At 45.2% G+C, this 26,617-nt stretch overlaps 1 protein-coding gene and 2 pseudogenes across 1 annotated transcript in view; 2 read left to right on the top strand and 1 right to left on the bottom strand.

The window, feature by feature from the left end:
• LOC126470777 (uncharacterized) overlaps positions 1 to 26,617 on the top strand; it is a 510,779-nt gene that overhangs the window by 180,146 nt on the left and 304,016 nt on the right. The window lies entirely within an intron of this gene.
• On the bottom strand, positions 12,166 to 12,283 carry LOC126472296 (5S ribosomal RNA; annotated as a pseudogene).
• On the top strand, positions 12,520 to 12,637 carry LOC126471656 (5S ribosomal RNA; annotated as a pseudogene).

Below are 26,617 nucleotides of genomic sequence, written 5' to 3'. Positions count from 1 at the left end.
TGCAGAATCAAGCTCAGCTCGTGCTAAGGATGCATCAGAAGTTACAATTTTCTGAAGTTTTCTGCAGCAAGAAGACAGAGAGAAATTAGTTAACCGTGTGCCCACAGACGTGGTCATTCCATGAGTTTCCTACATGAATGTCGCTTACTTGAAACATTAAGGGAATAGTTTTATATCAGCGTTAAACCGACAAAAGAGAAAAGAAAGAAAAACTTTTGTACCAGTAGATTCCACGATTAAAAAATGCCGTCAGATATCGCCACCAGGTCTGATTAAAGGAAGACATCGAAGCAATTGAGTGGCATTCTGCTAGATTTCTTACCGATAGGCTTCATCAACATGCTAGTATTACGGAGATCCTTCGGGAACACAAGTGGGAAACCCTTGAGGGAAGGTGATAATATTTTCGAGGAACACTGCTAAGAAATTTCAGGGAACCGCCATTTGAAGCTGGCTGCAAAACGATTCTAAGGACGCCGAGACAAATTTTGCGTAAGGACCACTAAGATAGGATACCAGAAATTAGGGCCCATACGGAAGCATATAGAGAGTCGTTTTTCCCTCGCTAGTGGAACAGAATGCGAAATGACTAATAGTGGTAGAGGGTACCTTCCACCACTCACCTTGCGGTGGCTTGCGGAATATGTATGTAGATGTAGAAGCTACCTTTACCAAAATTATCAATATCTATCACGAAATTACCAAAAGATTGACAGTGCACCAGAGTGAGCAGCCACCATCTGGAAGACCGCCTCGGTAAGAAGGCCGAAACATCAGAAGAATGACGTGGCACCAACACACACAAAAGTTTAACATCACCGACAAGAGCCGCGGATGCCGATGTTCTTATTATCGATAACCAACGGGCCGCCGATTCTGCTAATCTTTCGCGACTGTAGTATGTACTTAGGTCTAATAAATACTGTTCTGGTATGGTGCGCTTTTAAAGTATTTTTGAAAAATCGAGGTCCAAAACTTTACGAGATTGTTGAACACCATACGAGAGCGTCAACCATAGAACAGCGGCGTTATCGCAACCGGCTAAGAGGCGGCAGACAATTTATCTGGCTAGTACTGCGATCGAGTCTCAAAATTCTTTACCCGAACCTTCCACCGTATCGTTACGTCGAGTCGTGTTTCTTCTGAAGAGCAATAATAATAATAATAATAATAATAATAGTGTTATGTTCGTGGCGAGTTATATTACGTAAGCGTGACACCGTTGTGTCTGCCTTGCGAGGTGTACTTTTACAGCTAAGTCAAAAGTGTCTTGAAGCGATTGCAGAACGCTGCTACAGAGTAACAGAGTCAGAGAGAAATATCGTCTTGTGAATTTACTTTACACTTCACTCCCTTGCCCTGCATCAGTTGACAGCTCCTGTAATCGTATCTGACTTGAAATATGCATTGTTTGCATCAAAAATTATATTTTAAGAACAATCACATTTATGGAGATAGTTCTCCGTTATCACTATTAAAAATCAAATGTCCTCTGTCAGAAATTGGCATTCATAAAATGTGCCTGCTCAAAGTCTGCACTACTTTTTCATGCTCTTGTGATAGATCCCACGCCAAACGCTGTCGACCAACCAATGACGACGATGAATTATTCACTGAGTAGACAAAAGTCATGGGATACCCCCCAATATCGTGTCGGACCTGCTTTTGCCCGGCATAATGCAGAAATTCGACGTGGCATGGACTCAACAAGTTGTTGGAAGTCCCTTGCAGATATATTGAGCCATGTTGCCTCTATAAGCTGTCCATAATTACATAAGTGTTGCCGGTGTAGGATTTTTGTTCACGAACTGATCTCTCGATTGTGTCCCACATATGTTCGATGGGATTCATTCTAGGTGGCCAAATCATTAGCTCAAATTGTCCAGTATGTTCTTCAAACCAATTGCGAACAATTAGTGGCCCGGTGACACAGCCATTGGCTCTGAGCACTATGGGACTCAACTGCTGTGGTCATAAGTCCCCTAGAACTTAGAACTACTTAAACATAACTAACCTAAGGACAGCACACAACACCCAGCCATCACGAGGCAGAGAAAATCCCTGACCCCGCCGGGAATCGAACCCGGGAACCCGGGCGTGGGAAGCGAGAACGCTACCGCACGACCACGAGATGCGGGCGACACAGCCATTGCCATCTATAAAAATTACATCGTTGTTTGGAAACACGAAGTAAACTAATGGCTGCAAATGGTCTCTAAGTAGGCGAGCATAACAATTTCCAGTCATTGATGGGTTCAGTTGGGCCAGAGGACTCACTCCACTCCATGTAAATACAACCCACACCATTATGGAACCAGCAGCGGCTTGCACAGTGCCTTGTTGGCAACTTTGCCTCGTGGGGTCTACACCACTCTCGTATCCTACCATCAGCTCTTACCAACTGAAATAGGGACCCAACTGACCAGGCCACGGTTTTCCAGGCGTGTAGGGTCCAACCGATATAGTCACGAGCCCAGGAGAGGCGCTGGAAGAGATGTCGTGCTGTTAGCAAAGGCACTCGCGTCGGTCGTCTGCTGCCGTAGCCTATTAACCTTAAATTTCGCCGCACTGACCTAACGGATACCTTCGCCGTACGTCACACATTGATTTCTGCCGTTATTTCGAGCATCTTTGCTAGTGTGATGGCACTGATAACTCTACACAAATGCGGCTGCTCTCGGTCGCTAAATGACGGCCGTCGGCCACTGCGTTATCCGTGGTTGAGAGATAATGTCTGAAATTTGGTCTGCGGATCTCGGAATATTGAATCTAAGGATTTACGAAATGGAATGTTCCACGCATCTAGCTCCAACTACCATTCCGCGTTCAAAGTCTGTTAATCCACTTCGTGCGGCCATAATCACGTCGGACAGCTTTCCACATGAATCACCTGGGTACAATCGACATCTCTGCCAGTGCACTGCTCTTTTATACCTTTTGGCCGGCCGAAGTGGCCGTGCGGTTAAAGGCGCTGCAGTCTGGAACCGCAAGACCGCTACGGTCGCAGGTTCGAATCCTGCCTCGGGCATGGATGTTTGTGATGTCCTTAGGTTAGTTAGGTTTAACTAGTTCTAAGTTCTGGGGGACTAATGACCTCAGCAGTTGAGTCCCATAGTGCTCAGAGCCATTTTATACCTTTTGTACGTGATACCACCGCCACCTGTATCTGTGCATATCGCTATCCCATTATTTATGTCATCTCATTGTATATTTAATGATTTCACTGCGGTAACTTTTTAATACATACATGCAAAGAAAAAACAATGCTCCGCGTTCTGACCCTGATAGGCCAGTCGGGACCGACCGACCGCTGTGTCATCCTCTTCCATATGGCGTCATTTGGATGCGGTATGAAAGGGCATGGGTTCAGCACACCATATTCCCGACCATTGTCAGCTTTTCTCACCTTGCATACGCCTCTTCTCACTCACGCCGGCCGCGGTGGCCGAGCGGTTCCAGGCGCTTCAGTGCGGAACCGCGCGACTGCTACGGTCGCAGGTTCGAAACCTGCCTCGGGCATGGATGTGTGTGATGTTCTTAGGTTAGTTAGGTTTAAGTAGTTCTAAGTTCTAGGGGACTAATGACCTCAGCAGTTGAGTCCCATAGTGCTCAGAGCCATTTGAACCATTTTTTTGCTACGGTCGCAGGTTCGAAACCTGCCTCGGGCATGGATGTGTGTGATGTTCTTAGGTTAGTTAGGTTTAACTAGTTCTAAGTTCTAGGGGACTAATGACCTCAGCAGTTGAGTCCCATAGTGCTCAGAGCCATTTGAACCATTTTTTTTGGTACGGTCGCAGGTTCGAAACCTGCCTCGGGCATGGATGTGTGTGATGTTCTTAGCTTAGTTAGGTTTAAGTAGTTCCAAGTTCTAGGGGACTGATGACCTCAGTTGTTAAGTCCCATGGTGCTTAGAGCCATTTGAATCATTTTCTCACTCACGTAGCTCCTCAGTTGGCATCACGAGGCTGAGTGAACCCCGTTGCAGTTCATTCACCTAGGAAAAATCTCTGGCAGTACCGGAAATCGAATCTGGGTCCTGGGCCTGGCACTCAGCCCCGCTAACCACTCAGTTGCGGAGGCGGGCAAATTGCCTACATGAAAATGTCGATAAAGACGTGTTCATTTCATCGCGATTCCTTATGTCCATCGCCACGAATTTGCCAGTGCTATTGTCGTTATAAAGATTGTTCCTTATTATCATTATTACTATAATTCATTTCCGAAGAAACATGATTCACTGTAGCGATACTTGTGTTTGGTGGATGATTAGAAAATGTAATTACGACGAGACTCAAATGCAGTACGGGCAGGACTTCTAGCCTGGCGCCTCAGGCGCACTAACGCCGCCGTACGGTCCGCAGCGCTCTCGTGAGGCTTTTAACAGGCTCGTAAAATTTTGAATCCCGATTTCTCGAGCATGTCTGAGAAGCGAATCGTCTTGAGCAACATTTGTTTCATCTAACTGTTTAATACAGTGGTGTGAAAGATAACCAATGTTAGTGAACTGTTCGATGAATACTTCAGTAGTGGAGTGAGGAGAGAATGAGCTGAGATAAACATCGGGTGACACATCACATTTCACGAATAAGATAAGATAGGGAGTTGCGTTATAAGAGAAGGGGGTATCATGTTACACTTCGGGAAATTGGGCTCGTTATATGCACGGTCATCCCCACCCATCTCCCTCGGAGCCCCCTTCTCTCCTCCCCCCTTCCCAGCTGCCGTTTCCATCTGAACCAATAAGATTCTAGCTCCCCTTTCCTCTCCTCTTTCTTTTATTACTAGAGCAAATGCGTGGGCCGCGTCATTCTTGTTCTGTGTACTGTAGTGAGAGGATCAGGTCCACTAGCAGTCAAATAATATGTACTGACGAACAGCAGTATTCTGCTGGCACTCAAATGAGGCTCCGTTCAAAAATGTTTCAAATGGCTCTGAGCACTATGGGACTTAACATCTTAGGTCATCAGTCCCCTAGAACTTAGAACTACTTAAACCTAACTAACCTAAGGACATCACACAACACCCAGCCATCACGAGGCAGAGAAAATCCCTGACCCCGCCGGGAATCGAACCCGGGAACCCGGGCGTGGGAAGCGAGAACGCTACCGCACGACCACGAGATGCGGGCTGAGGCTCCGTGAGTCGACATATTTCTTGTGGTGTCACCGCCAGACACCACACTTGCTAGGTGGTAGCTTAAATCGGCCGCGATCCATTTAGTACATGTCGGACCCGCGTGTCGCCACTGTGTGATCGCAGACCGAGCGCCACCACAAGGCAGGTCTCGAGATACGGGCTAGCACTCGCCCCAGTTGTACGACGACATTGCTAGCGACTATACTGACGAAGCCTTTCTCTCATTTGCCGAGAGACTGTTAGAATAGCCTTCAGCTAAGTCCATGGCTACGACCTAGCAAGGCGCCATTAACCGTGTCTGAAGAGAGTCTTATTTGTATTATCAACAGCGATGTACCACAACATGGAATAAAGTTAAGTATTTGAGGAGCTGCATACTTTTCTTATTAGAATTCACTACTTATCCTGTTCCAGACTTGACGCCAGTCGGCGTGTGTGTACGTGTGCCTTTCGGCTCCCTTCTCAGTGTGGCGTAGCTAGCTTGTTACGCCACAACATTTCTGATGGCTGCTGCTGCTGCTGCTGCTGCTGTGGTTGACGTGGCGGTACAGAACAGCCGAATTCCTGGTCCAGTAAGTCAGGAAGACTACATGTGGCCTGCTGCTGCTGTGGTGATGCAGACAAAAGTGGGTCGAACATGTGTGTGTCCTGGTCCAGCAGATCTGTTAAGTACTGGATCAGGAACGCAATGCACTGCTGAAATATATAAATAACAAAACGCAAGTATTAACGAATAAAACACTCCGTCTTCAGGCCACGAGTGGCGTACCGGGACCATCCGACCGCCGTGTTATCCTCAGAGGAGGATGCGGATAGTAGGGGTGTGGGGTCAGCACACCGCTCTCCCGGTCGTAAGATGGTATTCTTGACCGAAGCCGCTACTATTCGGTCGAGTAGCTCCTCAATTGGCATCACGAGGCTGAGTGCACCCCGAAAAATGGCAACAGCGAATGGCAGCCTGGATGGTCACCCATCCAAGTGCCGACCGCGGCCGACAGCGCTTAACTTCGGTGATCTCACGGGAACAAGTATTAACGAATATATTAATAAATTATTAATAAGACTAATAATACTGGGTGGACAAATACATATTTGCAAATCTGACAGTCTTATACTTCGATCCTTTCACCATGATGCACACATCACGAACATGGATGCTCGTGCACTTCTATTTTTATAATAAAATGTGGGCAGGAAGAGGAGACCTAAAAATCCTTTTGGTCCAGGAGTTTCCCACCTTTTATGAGCCCTCATATTGGCCGAGAGAGAAAGGGGTAGAGGGGGGGGAGGGGAGGAGTGAACTTGGAGATAGGAAGCTCAACCGTCTCAGGCGTAGCACAATATCTCATCAGTCGAATGTGATTCATCGCCCGATGTTTACCTCAGCTCGTTCCCTCCTTGCCCTACTACTTAGTTCCCTTGTTAGTAATAATACGTCGTTGATCTCATTATAATCTCGAAGGCAGCGGGACGCCAAAAAGAAAAGTAAAGACGAAAAAGTGGTCGTGGCTGTCGCATATGGAACAGAAGTTGTGTGACAGACAGTAGTCATATGCGCTCGGATAAAGGTATAGTGGATATCATCAGAAAGTCGTTTCGCTGTGCTGATGCTCTTGCAGTTTAATCTTCATTGGAAATGGAATCGAGAGTGCATTCCGTTGTTCATTGAACGCCACTTCATTCAGGAGCGGGTAACGCGCGATGAATGCGGCGGGTGACGCGCCAGGATCGGGACAGAGGCCCATGACGCAGCAGCGGGCTGCAAAATGCACGAGAGCCGTGTGTTGTCGCTAGCGGCGGCAGTTGCCTCGGTGGCAGCGGCTGCCTGTCTCTGTCCGCCTACATACCGTGTCTATTTTCACTCTGCTGGAATCTCTGCAGCCCGACAGGGCGGACCCAGCCTCTTCCCTGGGGCCCAATCTGTGATAAACAGTGACGCACGCCGCGCAGGAAACAGTTTCACCTTCTCGAGAGCGTTGTTCCACTATTTGCGATACTTCTTCTGTACCATTTTCTTGCGGTTACCTCCTCCCGTAATCTGTCAGAAGCCCCAAAACACAATCGCATCAAATGACGAGCAGTAGTCACGTGAAGCTGCTATGATATTTAAATAGTATGACAGGCTCAGCACGGGGATGTGTGCTTCGCTAAATGAAAGCATGGAGCTCAGTTCCTAATTAAAGGATGGCTCTTAAATGTATTGTCAAATGAAGCAGAGCCATGTGTCTCACGTGGTAGCTGATCTTAGTAAATAACAAACATTGCAAAGAGAGTAGTTCGTAGTGATGATGACGAGGATCTACATAAGCTTGTTGGTAGTGTTTCCAACAGTGATAATGAAGCAAGTCATTTATGTTTCAGTGGTACAGATTCTGAGTAACCGTCAGCAATAGTTCAAAGTGCCTTTGAATATCAGAAGGAAGTGAGTAGCGTAGACCTTCAAGACGACAGCTCCCTTTCCAATTATACGACGCGCAGTGAAGAGGTACAGAAAGATATTTTATTTTCAACTCCTTCATTCTATTATCAGGAGGCCAGCAGAAAAAAACCCTGCTAGGATCAACGTTGCACAGCAGCTGCTAGGGAGTGCACGGCTGCCTGAGTAGCCTGTTTGCAAGCGAGCATAAGCGAGTACCACCATTATGAGATTGAGGCAAAAACATGAGCTAATTTCCCGATACATGTACCCCCATCGGAGGAAAAAAAAATTTCACAGAAAAGTATGTTGTGTGCGACAAACGGAAAAAGAAGTGAAAGTGTATGGCAGTGTAAAAGGTATTCTGTTGCTCTAGAGCCGGCCGCGGGGGCCGAGCGGTTCTAGGCGCTTCAGTCTGGAACCGCGCGACTGCTACGGTCGCAGGTTAGAATCCTGCCTCGGGCATGGATGTGTATGATGTCCTTAGGTTAGTTGGGTTTAAGTAGTTCTAAGTCTAGGGGACTGATGACCTCAGGTGTTAAGTCCCATAGTGCTCAGAGCCATTTTTTGTTGCTCTACATTTAGAAAGCTGTTTTGAGGTCTACCACACTCAACAATCATACTAGCTTGGCTACTATGTTTTTCGCGGCGGAGTCCTTACAAAAAAGTTTCTCGGTTCACTTGCCGTGTCAAATTCTCATGGAATTCCAAGCTTTCAATGAAATCCATCATCATCTTCGTCAGGGACTAAAACTGACTGTCATGGACAGGCTCTACCCCACCCCTGTCGGCGCCATCATGAAGTAATTCAGCCAGTCGGATGCCATTCCGTGGGTATAAAAGAAGGAACCTTGCCAGTTCACGACAGGCAATTTTAGTCCCTAACGAAGATGACGATGACTATCATCGAAAACTTGGAATTTTATCCGAATCTGACTCGGCAAGTGCACCGCGAAATTTTTATGCAGTCATATTAGCTAATATGTGAGTCAATAATACTAGTTGATGCGTATTAAACCTCATTTCACAGCAGCTAGTAGGATATTTAATTGGGTTAAACGACCTAATATTCAATCCGGCATAGACTGACCGGTAGTACATCGAACAGGCCATCTATTCACGTATGTATCGTGTTGCAGGTGCTTATGTGTGGAAAACCGTTTACTGTTTTTATCAAGATAAGGGCATTGTAGGATGAAAGGGAATTTTATATCATCTGTCCTCAACACGATCTGCATTCTATACGCCAATGTGTCTAACTAAAGGTAATTTGAGTATAAATTATTGTGGGATTCTGACACAAATTAGTACTTCTGCTGTTAAATTACTGGGTGGCAAACCGTCGGCGGATAGTCATCAACGCCGACTCACAAGTAGTGTATATTAATTCCTTTTCCTGAGTCGACAGTAACTGTGAGTTCATAGTCTAATGATTAGCAGTTAGCCCTCACTGTAAAGAATATCGGGTTCTACACTTTACTAAATGAAAAAACTTGGTTGATTACTGAACCGGAACCAATCGCTTTACATCCTCCTGCGACGTGGAATCTGCTCAGCATTTAGATCGCCGATTCGTTCCGTTCGTGTGGTGGAATAAAATCATTTTCGTACAACCTTTATTGGGGTCACTACAACGAAATTGTTCCTTAACCCATTGGGGTCACTTCAACGAAATTGTATCTTAACCCATTAGAGTCATACACAAAATTTCAAATCTGCCTGAACGGCATAAAAAGGTCTCATACTGGTGAACAACACGGGACGTTTGAGTCACACAGTGTTAAGCCAAAACATTATGACCACTGGCCACCGAGACGTTGGATGCTGCCTGGTAGCGTTGCATGCACGTGACGCAGTAGCAAATGTGTAAGCGAAACAGACACGGATGGGGGATCACTCTAGCGAAGATATGGGGTGCAAATGGCGAAATCCATTGAGATAAACGACTTTGAGAAGGAACAGATTATTATTACACAGAGCCTGTGAACGAGTATCCCAAAAACGGCGAAGCTGGTCGAATGTTCACGTGCTACTGTCGTGAGCATCTACGGAAAGAGGTAGACGGGCAGAGAAACTACCACTTTTCGCTAAATGGTTGGACGTCCACGACTCTTCACAGAACGTGTGGTTCGGAGGCTTGTCTGCTCTGTAAGGTAGGATAGATGGTGATCTGTGGAATCTCTGCCGAAACAGCACAATGCTGGTGCACCTACAAGTGTTTCGGAGCACACTGCCCGTCATATATTGTTGAACATGGAGCTCCGCGGCAATTCACCCATACGTATTCACATGTTGACTCAACAACATCGTCAGTGGGCACGGGACCATCGGGATTCGGCCATCAATCAATGGAAACGTGCCAGATCTTCGGATGAATCACATTTGTGGTACACTATATCAGTGGTCGTCTCCACAAACGCCGTCATCGAGGTGAATGGCGGCTTGAAACGTGCAGCGCTCCACGTACGCAGGCTGGTGGGAGCAATATTATGCTATTGGAGACATTCTATGGGACCTGTGCTAGTAATCATCTTTCAGCAGTATAAGTGTCGTGTCTCGGAGCCCGAATTGCGCTACAGTGGTTTGAGGAACATTATAGTGAACTCACGTAGATGTCTCGGTGACCAAATTCGCCTAATGTAAATCCTATGGAACCCACCCGCGTCGCTATTGAACGACATCACCGCGTACGCAAATCAGCTGCCCGTTATTTAGGCGAATTACATGACCTGTGTGTAGACGTCTAATGCCACACACCTCCATAAATCTACCAACAAACTGTCGGATCCCTGATACGCAGAATCAGTGATGTATTTCGTTCCAAAAACAGACAAACAAGGCATTAAGCAAACGGTCATAATTTTTTGGCTAATCGTGTATAAGCATTCATTCTTCACACGCTCCTTCCAACTGGTGAACGAGAACCGGCTCTGATATATTTCTGATACAAGAGGAATAATGTCCCGCAGTGCACTTCGGGCCGGCGGCTGTGGCCGAGCGGTTCTACGCGCTTCAGTCCAGAACCGCGCTGCTGCTACGGTTGCAGGTTCGAATCATGCCTCGGGCATGGATATGTGTGACGCCCTTAGGTTAGTTAGGTTTAAGTAGTTCTAAGTCTAGGGGACTGATGACCTCAGATGTTAAGTCCCATAGTGCTTACAACCATTTGAACCATTTGCAGTTCACTTCACAAAAGATGAAAAGGAGGAAGATACCAATTTAATGTCCTTTCTATGACGAAGTTATTAGAGACGGGGCGCAAAATCGGTACGGGGAAGGTAGGGAACAAAATCTTACGTGCCGTTTCAGAGAAACCATCGAGGCATTCGCCGTCAGTGGTTTCGGGAAATCACAGAGAAACTAAATCTCTACGACCGGACAGGGATTAGAACACCGTCCTCCGGAATGCGCGTCCAGCGGGCTATCCAGTGGAACATCTCCCTCCGTGACACTTTTAGACTGAATTGTGGAATCGAGCAGCTGTGAACAGAAATCTTGCTGTTGCCATCCACGTTTGTAGCTAAAGATGTAGAACATGAGCATAGCTCCTGCATCTACCAATACAAAAAACTGTCAGTAGTGTCCCACACAATAAACTATTAGAATTCTCAATGAGTTCGCAGTACAAATTCATATCCTGAGGCGCTTTTAAACTTTACTTCCGACTGTTGAACATATTAGTTTTCGCTGCAATTAGATTTTATTTACTGTTATGTGCAGTCGAAAGTACATTTGCAAAAATGAGGCGAGGAATTTTCACACGATAGCTTACTTAAGTGTTCACAATATTCCATAGTTGAGCTTAATAACATTAAACTCCATTTCCATCATTCTATTGCAAAAATATCGGTATTGATACTGCCTGGCATAAGAGTGAAGAATTCAGAAGGTGAGCTGGAAACGAAATGAAACTTCATACTTTCAGTGGGGATGTGATTAAAAAAATTGATTCAAATTTACAAAGAACTTTGCAGTGTGATCTCAGTTACCAGAAAGACGTTGTACCACCTCTAGTCTGGATGCATGCACTGATTGGGCTTGGAAGCGTACCATAAAGCCGTTGTATCCTCTCCTGAGGCAAGCTGGCTGACTACTGTTGTAGCTGGCCGTTGATATCCCGGATACTGGCACTGGCAGGCAGTTGCCGTCCCAATTGGTCCCACACATGTTCTATTTGGGGCAGACCTGGGGATCTCGCTGGTCACGGGAGTACCTCAGCATCATAGAGAGACATGATATGTGTGGACGAGTATTGTTCTGTTGAAAAATGACACCGTAATCCACGATGCAATTTCATGAGATTTAACACCTGAGGATGCAAGATATCCGTAACATATTGCTGTGCCGTCAGAGTTCCCTAATTACTATAAACGGTGACCAGAAGTCACACCTGATGACGCCAGGAGTAAACACAATCCGTCTTGAGGCCACAAGTGGCCCATCGGGACCATCCCACCGCCGTGTCATCCTGAGCTGAGGATGCGGATAGGAGGGGCGTGTGGTCAGCGCACCGCTCTCCCGGGCGTTATGATTATTTTCTTTGGCCGGAGCCACTACTGTTCGGTCGAGTAGCTCCTCAATTGGCATCACGAGGCTGAGTGCACCCCGAAAAATGGCAACAGCGCATGGCGGCCCGGATGGTCACCCATCCAAGTGTCGGCCACGCCCGACAGCGCTTAACTTCGGTGATCTGACGGGAACCGTTGTATCCACTACGGCAAGGCCGTTGCCCACGCCAGGCGTAAGGTGGTTAATTATTCATTGTCAGTTAGTATGTAGTGTAATAGTAAGGAGGTGAACTATTCATCCATTGTACTGTATGTGTCCCATATTTTTCCTTTTTAAATCCTGTAAGTATTTTCATAGTTATTAAAAATTCACAATCGTAAGTTTCCTGGAGCATGTGTGTAGGCTTAGAAACCTGTATCGGGCTAGGGGAAATTATTTCATACTTCCGAGTCTGATTTGCCAACGGCCTTGCCGCAGTGGTAACATCGGTTCCCGTCTGTTCACCGAAGTTAAGCGCTGTCGGGCTGGGGTAGCACTTGGGTGGGTGACCATCCAGTCTGCCGAGCGCTGTTGGAAAGCGGGGTGCTCTCAGCCCTTGTGAGGCAAACTGAGGAGCTACATAATTGAGAACTAGCGGCTCCGTCTCGTAAACTGACAGACGACCGGGAGAGTGGTGCCCCTCCATATACGCATCCAGTGACGCCTGTGGGCTGAAGATGACACGGCGACCGGTCGGTACATTTGGGCCTTCGTGGCCTGTTCGGTAGGAGTTTAAGCCTGATTTAAAAACGTAGTATATTATTAAAAATTTATTTTTATTCAAATCATTATTTTCTGATTTTTAGTCATGTGTGTGCGAAATTTTTCCATCAGTTTTGCACCTTTTTATGAGATTTCAACAGAGGCATGTGGTAAATTTCGAGTTTATTTCAATTTCCCTTCCCCTCACTCGACCAATATATTGCTTCCTCTTACACGTATCCTGCGAAAGACCGTGAAGGTAACAATTAGAGAGAACTGATCTCACACAGAAGCTTAGCAGTAATCGTTTTTTCGGGAACCATTCTTGACTGGAAAAGGAGAAGAGGGAAATGGCAGTGGTACTCAAAATACCCGCTACGGTCGCAGGTTCGAATCCTGCCTCGGGCATGGATGTGTGTGGTGTCCTTAGGTTAGTTAGGTTTAAGTAGTTCTCAGTTCTAGGTGACTGATGACCTCAGATGATAAGTCCCATAGTTCTCAAAGCCATTTGAACCATTAAAAATACCCTCCGCCATACACCAGAGAAGAAAGCGAATTAGCATCCCAGTGTCATCAAGATGTGAACTATGCTAAATGTTTCAAGTCTCCAGTTCATCGAGAAATGACAGTGGTAAGCCAAATACCCTCTGCCACACACCAGACAAGAGAGAGAGGTAATACTGCTTTGTCATCCAGTTCTCTGCTATGTCTAAAATTTCAAGTCTCAAGCTCAGTGGTCGTCAATCTTCTTTGCTCAAGGGCCGTTACCGACATTGTAGGGAAGCAACCTGGGACGCATATGTACCGATCTTATTATTAATAATTGGTGACCTGCATAAATTCGTATGTTATGAGCCCCGAATTGACTAGCCATTGTGAGACTGCAATACAATGACCACCGGGCCCCCAAGTGCTGCTCGTTGAAAGTCAGCACCATTCGAAACATTCGTGTCAAGTGTTCTCTGTTTCACATTGCTGCCAAACTCGGCAACCCTGACGAAGTGTTCTTGTGTTATCTGTGTGAGCAGATTATTAATTGATTAAAAGCAGTAATTTCACTTTTAAACAAGTTCACGGTCGTATTAAACCACCAGAGGCTACACTTTTAATAAACTGACCTTTACTAAAAGAACCACATATTGTGCGATAACTCATTTGTTCAGAAAGCTCTCTCGTGGTATGGTCACAGAAAATAATCGTATTCACAGCTGTTCGTTGCGCCTGGATGATAGGTAAATACATTATGCGTTATTGCTTTGCTGGTAGCATAATTGGGAGGCAATTAAAGCTGAGCGACCTGCTGCTCAATCACATTTGCCGTCCCCCGAGAATCATGTTAGCGGTGGCACAGTTATAGACTACAAAAGGACGGACACCACTTTTAAAATAAAGGGTCCAGCACGAGTATGTACTTCATAGCGCGACTGTATTGATGTCCAGAACCATTAGTGCTAAGAGCTGCAATTTGATGGGACTTCATGACTGGGTGTTGTGTGACGTCCGTAGGTTAGTTAGGTTTAAGTAGTTCTAAGTTCTAGGGGACTGATGACCATAGATGTTAAGTCCCATAGTGCTCAGAGCCATTTGAACCATTTTTATGGGACTTCAAAACCAAATGTATTTACTGTGTTAATAGATTCTTGTTGAATTATATTCATACCGGTTCATACTGAACCATCAAGTTATTTTCTTTTACCTTCAGCAGGTTCCCCTCCAATAATCTGTTCGCTGTTATAACTTCCTCTTCGAAGATATAAAAAACTCGTGACTTTGTTCATCCTGGGGAAAAGTTGTGTCAAATAATGAAATCCATGAATTTATCAATATTGCAGTATGCAGAATGCCGCCGTAACGGTAATGATGACTTTTTATATAGTACGAGTTAGTGCCCTGTTTGGCACATTTTTGCGACTGACTATGTAATTTGTATTATTATTTGACAGCAGTGAGGACTTCATGGATTTTATTATTTGATGCCATTCATTTTACATCTCCTAGTATGATGGAAATGTAATATGAGCCTGATGATGGTACTTGGACCGAAACTGGTTGCTCAATAAAGAATGTTTATCAGAAGCTCTTGACTGTAAAACATCACGTTTTTCAAACTTTGGCGTTTGTTGGGTTCGCGTATATTTTGGCAAAGATTATATGTCCACTGTACTATTCATAGTAGCCTAACCACAGTCTTATTTCCTTATTCATTGCCCGCATCTCGTGGTCGTGCGGTAGCGTTCTCGCTTCCCACGCCCGGGTTCCCGGGTTCGATTCCCGGCGGGGTCAGGGATTTTCTCTGCCTCGTGGTGGCTGGGTGTTGTGTGCTGTCCTTAGGTTAGTTAGGTTTAAGTAATTCTAAGTTTTAGGGGACTTATGACCACAGCAGTTGAGTCCCATAGTGCTCAGAGCCATTTGAACCATTTTTTTCCTTATTCATTCTTAGACCCATTACCCATCATATCACTGCCGTTGATACGAGACCTGGGGTGCTTGCGCGATTTACTGATTTGTTTCACCACTTGTAATACAATCTTTCCATGCTCAACTTAGTTACACAGTCATTGAGCACGTAATGATACTAATGGAAGGTGGTACACCTGTTTTGGGCTTATTCGAATACGTTTTTCTTGAAATGTAATATGTATACATTTGTTATTTATTCGTCTATGAAGTTCTAGGAATGCAACCAAACCGCTTCTCCTCTTGCGGTATTTCGGCTGTGAATCGTCGAGGCATCTTCGGACTGAATCATACGACATGTTACACATGTGTGTGTGTGTGTGTGTGTGTGTGTGTGTGTGTGTTTAGATATATTGATCGTTATCAGAATGAATTTTCATTCTACTAAGGGGTGTGCGCTGATTTAAACTTCTTGGCAGATTAAGACCGTGTGCCTAGTCTGGACAGAGATGAAGATGGACTGCGTAAGTCTATTATAGTTGTGGAGGGTGCTAGAAGGACGTAACTCCCATTTTTAATCTGTTAGCAGGTTTAGTCATTTGTGTCTGCTGAGGTCAGAGGATGTTGGACGCCAAAGAATAGCCTCAGCTTGACCCATGCATCTTGAACGTATTGCCGCGTTCGACGACCTACATCAGTAGCAGCATATGCCTATTACCCGTTATGCATGTAACAGTAATCGTCAAACTTTTTTGCTCAAGAGCGAATACTGACATTTTAGAATGGCACCTCGGACAAATTATTAATTTGTAACTTACAGAAATTAGTATGTTATGAGACCCCAACAGACTAGCCATATTAAGGGCGCAATAAGTTGGCTGTTAGCCTCCAAGTACTGATCGTTAAAAATAATCATTCGGAGCACTTCACGTCGACAGTTCTCTGCTTCAGATTGCTGCCACCCTCAGCGACCCTGAAATTGTGACACTTAACCGCCTGACGATGTGTTGTTGTGTTCTCTGTGTGAGTTCAAATGGTTCAAATGGCTCTGAGCACTATGGGACTTAACATCTGAGGTCATCATTCCCCTAGAACTTAGAACTACTTAAACCTAACTAACCTAAGGACTTCACATTCATCCATGCCCGAGGCAGGATTCGAAACTGCGATCGTAGCGGTAGCGCGGTTCCATACTGAAGCGCCTAGAGCCGCTCGGCCACTCCGGTCGGCCTGTGTAGTGGATGATCGGTTGATTAATAACAGTAACTGTATTTCATTTAAATTCATTGCAATAACAGGCACGATCACAAATATTTTCTGTGTTTTACTTTTACTCAGTGCGTTGTATTACAACAGCCTCGCCGGCCGCGGTGGTCTAGCGGTTCTGGCGCTGCAGTCCGGAGCCGCGGGACTACTACGGTCGCAGGTTCGAATCCTGCCTCGGGCATGGGTGTGTGTGATGTCCTTAGGTTAGGTTAGGTTTAAGTAGTTCTAAGTTCTAGGGGACTTATGACCTCAGATGTTGAGTCCCATAGTGCTCAGAGCCATTTGAACCATTTTTTTTTACAACAGCCTTAACTTAATTTCATATTCGTTGCTACAAATGTGCATCGCGATTAAAGGTGAATGTCCCTATAATGCACCCCTCACGAATCCATGTTTCTTCCGTTTGAAATTCATACCGTAGCAGCTGATAGGTACGAGGCAACCCCGTACATGTTTTCAGCTCTGGAAGATAAACAAGAAAACCTTTCTCTTATCAATCTCCCTCACCCTGCACACACTCTCACCCCTGAGGCGACAGGCCAACTTTTCGCACGCCTATTATAATTCCTCCAGTATATTTTTGATTCGACGACAGAGTTAGGGAGCCGGCTGGGGTGGCCGAGCGGATCTAGGCGCTTCAGTCTGGAACCGCGCGACCGCTACGGTCGCAGGTTCGAATCCTGCCTCGGGCATGGCTGTGTGTGATGTCCTTAGGTTAGTTAGGTTTAAGTAGTTCTCAGTTCTAGGGAACTGATAACCTCAGAAGTTAAGTCACATAGTGCTCAAAGCACAAATTACAGACTATAAGTATTTATTCTTTACTGGTAAAATTAAGTATAAAAATATTTAATGTGTTTTGTGATGTACTTTTTTTGGATTTCTCGTCCATATTTCCACCTATTCAAAGATATGCAGTCCATATTGCTAATAAATAAATGTCGTGTGACTAGGGCCTCGCCGGCCGTGGTGGTCTTGCGGTTCTAGGCGCTGCAGTCCGGAACGGCGGGACTGCTACGGTCGCAGGTTCGAATCCTGCCTCCGGCATGGATGTGTGTGATGTCTTTAGGTTAGTTAGGTTTAAGTAGTTCTAAGTTCTAGGGGACTGATGACCTCAGATGTTAAGTCCCATAGTGCTCAGAGCCACTAGGGCCTCCCGTCTGGTAGACCTTTCGCCTGGTGCAAGTCTTTCGATTTGACGCCACTTCGGCGACTTGCGCGTCGATGAGGATGAAATGATGATTATTAGGACAACACAACACCCAGTCCCTTAGCGGAGAAAATCCCCGACCCAGCCGGGAATCGAACCCGGGCCCTTAGAATTGACAGTCTGTCGCGCTGACCACTCCGCTACCGGGGGCGGTCATATTGCTAATGATGATGATTTATGGCGGAGAGTGCTTATTATCAGCCAGTCCATATTGCGTCTTCTAAATCCAAAATCTTTGATTATCATGTCAGACAGTATTCTCATTATAGTGCTATTAAAGTTACTTTGTGCCGGCCGGTGTGACCGAGCGGTTCTAGGCGCTTCAGTCTGAAACCGCGCGACCGCTACGGTCGCAGGTTCGAATCCTGCCGCGGGCATGGATGTGTGTGATGTCCTTAAGTTAGTTAGGTTTAAGTAGTTCTAAGTTCTAGGGGACTGATGGCCTTAGATGTTAAGTCCAATAGTGCTCGAAGCCATTTGAACCATTTGAAAGTTACTTTGTACCTGCCAGCCGACGAAAGGGACGCATTGCGTTGCAGCCTGTAGTAGCGCATCGACGGTTGTAAAACAAGTGCATGTCGGGCAGATGGTAACTGTGCAGAGTTCGTACGCTAGATTGCAAGATATGATTGGCCCAGTCAGATACAGGCAACAGGTGCTCTTAACTTCCAAGAGCAATGTAATATTAACCGCACTGTAGCTGCAATTAACGTTTACAACACATTGCGTAAACTTCTCTGTCCGTGCTAAACCGTTACGCGGTGGCAAGTACGTTGAGAAAATGTTAAGTAAAACCTCGACCATACATGTCTTTGTAATTTGAAGAGCGCTCGGAAACTGCACTTCTATAATTATTGGTCACTTTCGTTATTGGTAGTATCATTCTACAGCAGACACACAAGAGTCTGACCAGCAGCCCCAAGGTACTGATTGCCACATTCGGATCACTTCGTGTTGATTGTGGTCTCATTTCAGAATGCTGCCAGCCTGAGCAGTCTAACAGTTGTGACACTATAGTTGTGTGGTGAACTGTTATTGGTTTCACTATGTGAGTGAGTGACTTTGATTAATAATAGTTTTTGTCCTTATAAAGTTTTGTAAATGAAGTGCCAGTTTTTCTCTCTTCACTGCATTGCATTATAACAGCCTAAATTACTTGATGTTGTTCGCTACAAATAAGCACCGCATTTGAATATGACCGTCTCTATAATGCGCTTTCACGAATCCACTTTACATCCCTGTCAACATTTACACAATAGTGGACGGTCAGCATAAGTCGCGCACCTCCGTGAGTTGTCAGTAATGGAAGACAAACAACATTCCCTCTGTCACATCCCATAACTCCACAGTGGATCTGTGCTACTTACCTCACTGCCCCCGAGGTAAGTGGCCAGTCTTACTTAGCTGATGACCGAATTCAATTGTGTCAATCAAAATTAAGCACATCTTAAAATATTACTGTCTGTAAAATATTACTGTTCCTGAGTAGGAAAACTACTCCCTTAAGAAGCTTTTAACTTTTTTAACGCTTTTTAGATTTCGCTGTTAGCTGCTAATGGCATATTGTTATAAAAGACGGCTGAGAACCGCGGGCAGCACGAATACTTAATTCGAGCCGCATGCGGCTCGCATGCCGCAGTCTGACGACCACTGCTCTGGCTCATGGGGAAATAAACTTAAAATCAATTGCAAATTTTGTACCGAACAGACATGAAAGTGATATACATCTCCTCCTCCCTGCTCTCTCTGCTCAGCTATGCCTATCTGCTCGAATACCGCCTGGAAGGCATTCCGATACTACCCACACAACATACCGGTCCTGCAGGGCAGCCGAGATGTCAGATGTTACCAACGTTTCTCATCCCTACGCCCACCCCTACCGAACAGACTGACAACAAAGCGAGTTAATATTGCTTTACCATTCATTTCTGAACAATTATTAAAATTTCAAGTCACTAGCTCATCAGGAAGTTATTGTAAAATCAACTGCAAAATCTGTACCGAACAAACAGACAGCGACCTCATAAAAACGTGGTAAAATAGAATGTTTTGCTCTCAGAGCATGGGATGGAAATCGAAAGGAATCGCTGTAAATGCTCACATCTTTGTAGACCAAACGTGGGGTGACGTCAATAATAGTGAGCCATAGCCTAAAATCCGCATTTCCCGAGTCCCTGGTTTGTTCTGTGCTAATAGACATGTGTGACTGGTGTCTTATCTCCTCCACCAGGTAAGATGCGATGCATGTTTCGCATTGATAAAACCACATTTCATCTCGTACAAGTGAGGCACGGCTCGCAGTTTGTTAATATGCTTCAGTTGGTGTCTCAGTCTAGGAGAACATAGAGCTCAAGGCAGACTTGGTAATGACATTCCCTTCACCGAGAAGGAAATATTATTAAATACTTAGGAACTGTGGAACACAAAAAGTATTATAAAACATTCAGATTCACGACAGATCATGTAAAATAGCTAAGAGATTATTTCATTGTTGAAACAACAGAAACAAGAGGTGCAGAACAAAAGATTAGGATCTTCTTACTAGTAGGAAATCTTGATTTTTAATTGTGATGTCGCAAAAGATCAAGTTATAAAACGCATTTTTAAAGGTAGCGATGGCAATAAAAGAAAATAAGGCCTGGAACTGGATCAAATAGCCTACGATTATGAGTGTTCTTGAAACAGCCAAGACCAGTCGGGCAGTCGACTGCACGTACTGATAATTAAAATACTGCATGCACATGGTAACGAATAATTCAACGTAAAAGGAGTTGCCAACTCTACATGTTAATGAAAAGGTAATATTGTTCATTGCATAATTTACAACATACACACGCAGATTACATACTTCCTTCCCAGAAATGGGTTATTTCTCACTCAACGTAAACGCTTCTTGTACTTCTGTATGCGTTGATGCCCACCAACTCTTTTAGATGTATTGGTTTGTTGTCTGTCCGTTTCATAATCCAAATAAAAGGCAGTCTCAATAGCAGTATTTATTGTTTAATAACGCCGTTCGCGCTTTTAACGCATCATCAGATTAATTAAAAAGCATGACAAGTTAATTATTACATGAAAGTTTTGATTCGCGAACCTATCTAAATCATTAGGTGGCAGAATAAGTTAATGGTATAATGATGCAAACAAAGGCAGCGGAGGGCGCATTAGTCAGAATTAGAAGCCACGGCGGCTATCAGTTTAGTTATCATTAAAACCATGGAAAAAACTGGCTGAAGCGAAAAACGAAATCGTCTACTGAAGTTAAAAATCCTAAAACGAAAAAAACGACCATACAGGAACGAAAAACCACGAAATACACGTGAAGCCGAGTATTCAGGATTAAGGGGGTAAATGAACTGATAACTTTAAAATAATTAAACACACAACAGGAAGTGAAATAAAATCGAGAAGTTTAGTAGTGAACCTACAAAAATAACTCCTATACATAAGCTAAAAAATTAAGAATAATATGCATTACAAAATATAAATGACAGTGGAACAATGATTGTTAAGTGAAATGGTCATTAGCAAAACAGGAATCGAACGTACAAATCTTCAGATAAATGAATATAAAGGACAGAAGAAAAAAGGGAAACAAAAATTATGAAACAAGGATGGGGCAGGGAAAAAAGGGTGGGAGGGGAGGAGGGGGAAGAGAGGATAGGGAAAATAAATGGGGGAAGAAGGGAGGGGAAAGAGGAGGGAAAACGTAAGTGTGGGGGGAAACTGTAGGAAACAACTTGAACTGAAAACAAGCGATTTAGGGGACAAACATAAGTGAACACGAAAACGCAGTGGTGGGCGGCCAAGTGCGTGAGAAACATGAAAAACAAACACAGAATAAATCTAAAACCAAATCAAGCAATCTTTGGCGAAGCTGACATCGTGGTATCGTAGCAGATTTGATTTTTACTGACAAGTTGCTAATGAAGGCTTAACTGACTATATGACCTAAGAAGTTTCGTTATATCGAATTCCTCCAAGAGAGTTAACTCTTTCCCTCTAGGAGCTCTATACAGAATTTGAAATGCGTCAATCGTTGGCTCGGATTGTCCGGTATCTTTAGGAGGTTCAGCAAATGCCAAGGGTTTTTTTTCAGTTGACGATTGTATTTTTCGCTTCAACCGGTGTTTTCCATGGTTTTCATACTGACTAAGATGACTGCCGCCATAGCTTTTAGTTCTGACTAACGCGGCCTCCGCTGCGTTTTCAGATGTGTTTATATGGTTTAGATAGGACCCCGAATCAAAACTTTTATGTAATTACTATCCTGAGCTTACGTTTCAGCAAGGTAATGCCCGCGCGCACAAGGCGACAGTTTCTACTGCTTGTCAGACACTACCTTAGTCAGCAAGGGTGACAGACCTCTCCCCAGTTGCGAACGTTTGGAGCATTATGGCCAAGGCCCTCCAACCATCTCTGAATTTTGTTTATCTAACGTGCGAGCTGGACAGAACATGGCACGATGTCTCTCGGAAGGACACCCAAAACTCTATCAACCAATGCCAAGCCTAATAACTGCTTGCATAAGGGGCAGTTGTGGACCAACACGTTATTGGCTTGCTCAATTTGTGAAGCTGTTCCTAATGAATAAAAATCATCCAATTTTTCTGAAATTTTAATCATTTGTTTGTCTGTATAAGTACATCATATGCACCGATTTCCATTACAGTCAGATAATTCCTTCGTGGACCGTCCTTTGTCTTACAGAGTATAGTTAGAATATATGTTAAAAATTAGTGGCTTTTATTGTAATAGTGCATTCAGACTGATGTACTTTAGAGACTATTTCTTTTCTCCTTTTTCCTGGCCATATCCCGTGTCTTCGGACTCTGCATATTAATCTGAAACTGGTAATGTTAGTGGTAGAGGGGACCCTGATGCCCTTCCGGTCGCCACCCCGCCCCCCCTCCCCCTCCCACACCCGGGACGGAATCTGTGTACCCATGTGAAAATGTGAGAAGGTTTTCGAAAAGTTTGCGGTGTTCCAATGCGCGCAACTATCCGGGTGGGCACTCTGTAGCCTAATTATCTCGTATATTTTGCGATGAAAACAGACAAGTGACGTGTTTGTTATCATTATGACATAATTGTACCTGGTGGTTTTAATTTTGCCTGAAACCAATAAAATAATAGAAAATAAGAGACGGTTCGGTCAACATGAGTAAATTACTGATACCAAGCAGGCGAGTTGCGCCTCGCCAAACCGAGCGTCTCTGTATAAGCCCACAGACGTGCAGCATGCCTCGACTTCACTGATGTTGTCCGTTACGTAAGGTTTTCATGACACAAGAAATTTCGATCTAACGGAAGATCTTCTTCATCAGTTGTACGATGTAGACTCAAAAGACAAAAGTTATGGGATAGGAATATGCATACATGCAGGTGGTGGTAGTATCGCGCACGCAAGGTATACAAGCGCAGTGCATTGGCGGAGCTATCACTTATACTTGGTTGATTCATGTGAAACGGTTTCCGACGTGATTATGGTCGCACAAAGGGAATTAACAAACTTCGAACGTAGAATGGCAGTTGGAACTAAACGCATGGGACATTCCATTTCGGAAATCGTTAGGAAATTCAATATTCCGAGATACACAGTGTCAAGAGTGTGCTGAGAACACCGCATTTATCTTTCACCACGGACAACGCAATGGCTGACGGCCTTCACTTAACGACCGAGGGCAGCGGCGTTTGCGTAGAGTTGTCATTGCTAACTGACAAGAAACACTCCGTGAAATAAGTGCTGAAATTAATGTGGGACCTACGACGAAAGTATCCGACCGACGCGGGTCGCGAGTGCATCACTATCAGCACGGCATCGCATGCGGCTCCTCTCTGGGGTACGCACCTCGTGGTCTTGCAGTTGCGTTTTCGATTCCCGCGCACGGGGTCCCAGGTTCGATTCCCGGAGGGGTCAGGGATTTTCACCTTCGGGATGACTGGGTGTTTGTGTTGTCTTCATTATTTCATCATCATTCATGCACGCAACGAGATTGGACTGAAAAAAGGTTGGGTATTTGTACGGGCGCTGATAACTGCACAGTTGAGCACCCCACAAACCTAACATCACCATCATCATCATCATCATCATCATCATCCTCTCTGGGCTCGTGACCATATCGGTTGGACCCTAGATGACTGGAAAACAGAAGCCTGGTCACATGAGTCCCGATTACAGTTCGTAAGAGCTGATGCTAGGATTCGAGAGTGGCGCAGACCCCACGAAGCCTTGCACCCAAGCCGGCCGCTGTGACCAAGCGGCTCTAGGCGCTTCACACCGGAACCGCGCTGTTTCTACGGTCGCAGTTTCTATTCCTGCCTCGGGCATGGATATGTGTGATATCCTTAAGTTACACTACTGGCCATTAAAATTGCTACACCACGAAGACGACGCGCTACAGACGCGAAATTTAACCGACAGGAAGAAGATGCTGTGATATGCAAATTATTAGCTTTTCAGAGCATTATGGCCAGGGCCCTCCAACCATCTCGGAATTTTGTTTATCTAACGTGCGAGCTGGACAGAATATGGCACGATGTCTGCCGGTGGCGAAACCTACAACGTGCTGACATGAGGAAACTTTCCAACTGCTTTCTCATACACTAACATCAGTTGACCGGTGTTGCCTGGTGAAACGTTGTTGTGATGCCTCGTGTAAGGAGGAGATATGCGCACCATCACGTTTCCGACTTTGATAAAGGTCGGATTGTAGCATATCGCGATTGCGGTTTATCGTATCGCGACATTGCCACTAGCGTTGGTCGAGATCCGATGACTGTTAGCAGAATATGGAATCGGTGGGTTTAGGAAGATAATATGGAACGCCGTGCTGGATCCCAACGGCCTCGTATCACTAACAGTCGAGATGACAGGCATCTTATCCGCATGGCTGCAACGGATCGTGCAGCCACGTCTCGATCCCTAAGTCAACAGATGGGGACGTTTGCAAGGCAACAACCATCTGCACGAGCAGTCCGACGACTTTTGCAGCAGCATGGACTATCAGCTCGGAGACCACGGCTGCGGTTACCCTCGACGATGCATCACGGATAGGAGCGCCTGCGATGGTATACTCAACGACGCACCTGGATGCACGAATGGCGAAACGTCATTTTTTCGGATGAATCCAGGTTCTGTTTACAGCATCATGATGGCCGCATCCGTGTTTGGCGACATCGCAGTGAACGCACATTGGAAGCGTGTATTGGTCATCGCCATACTGGCGTATCACCCGGCGTGATGGTACGGGGGGCCACTGGTTACACGTCTCGGTCACCTCATGTTCTCATTGACGGCAATTTGAATAGTAGACGTTACGTTTCAGATGTGTTACGACCCGTGGCTCTATCCTTCATTCGATCCTTGCGAAACCCTACATTTCAGCAGGATAATGCACGACCGCATGTTGCAGGTCCTGTACGGGCCTTTCTGAATACAGAAAATGTTCGACTGCTGCCTTGGTCAGCACATTCTCCAGATCTCTCACTAATTGAAAACGTGTGGTCAATGGTGGCCGAGCAACTGGCTTGTCACAATACGTCAGTCACTACTCATGATGAACTGTGGTATCGTGTTGAAGCTGCATGGGCAGCTCTACCTGTACACGCCATCCAAGCTCTGTTTCACACAATGCTCAGGCGTATCAAGGCCGTTATTACGGCCAGAAATGGTTGTTCTGGGTACTGATTTCTCAGAATCTATGCACCCAAACTGCGTGAAAATGTAATCTCAAGGCAGTTCTAGTATAATATATTTGTCCAATGAATACCCGTTTATCAGCTACATTTCTTCTTGGTGTAGCAATTTTAATGGACAGTAGTGTAGTTGTCCTCACCGTTCGACCGCGCACTTCTCAGTCGCAAACTTGTGTTAATCCAACATTAACATTAAGGTCTTTGCGCTCGTGGAACATGCACTGGCTGAGCCCGTATCGTCGAACAGTTCCTTCTGTCTCCTTTTATCGGAGTCCAGCAAAGGTCAGATTCCCCGTGTACCCACTGTGCTCCGTAACCTTGTACCTTACTGAGGCTGTAAAAAAAAATTCGTTTCTCGGGCTATGTTATAACACTGTGGAAGGACAAGACAAGTAAGACTGGATGGTCAGCTGTGAAGTTGGGGAATGGAGTGAGACGGACGTTGGGCGGCAGCCCGTGACCCCAGCTGTCCACAAATAGCAGCGCAAACAGCGCGGCGCTGCGTGCCTTGTCACGAGCCGGCCGCTCCAGCCCACGCTGCCGCTGTTGCCCTCCTGTTGCACCAGGAACGCTTCAAATACATGGCAGCGGTCACCGAGGCACAGAGGTTACTGCTCAGCACAAAGTATTTTTACAATTTACAGGTATTTTCTTAAGCTACAATACCGCAGATGCAAGATGAAATCCCAACAGCAGCAATTTATGTAAATAACCAAATCGATTTTAATCGTATCTTACAAATTTTATATTCTTAGAAGAAATTCATGCCACCACTATAAGTTTCTTTTAGTGAATAGTGGTTTATTAACTGGTTTCAGGAAGTTTCATTTTAAAGTTGACGTAAAAGTTATATTATTGAGACTAGTAGTCAGTAATTGTTCTCTAAACGCAGCTTATAGTAGAGATGGGAAAAACCGATGTCGGTATTTTAGCCTGCCGCGGTGGCCTCGCGGTTCTAGGCGCGCAGTCCGGAACTGCGCGACTGCTACGGTCGCAGGTTCGAATCCTGCCTTGGGCATGGATGTGTGTGATGTCCTTAGGTTAGTTAGGTTTAAGTAGTTCTAAGATCTAGGGGACTGATGACCTCAGAAGTTAAGTCCCATAGTGCTCAGAGCCATTTGAACCAAATAAACCTTTTCCTTAAATACGAATTCATCAACTTACATTGGTTCAAAAGATTGCGTTGTTATAGAAAATGGGAAAATTTATCAGTGATACGTTAATAACAACACCAACAGAAACGAGTA

The sequence above is a fragment of the Schistocerca serialis genome, chromosome 3 (assembly GCF_023864345.2).
Source record: "Schistocerca serialis cubense isolate TAMUIC-IGC-003099 chromosome 3, iqSchSeri2.2, whole genome shotgun sequence".
Classification (NCBI taxonomy): Eukaryota; Metazoa; Arthropoda; class Insecta; order Orthoptera; family Acrididae; genus Schistocerca; species Schistocerca serialis.
The sequence above is the reverse complement of the archived record's forward strand: the minus strand, read 5'-3'. Positions and strand labels throughout refer to the sequence as shown.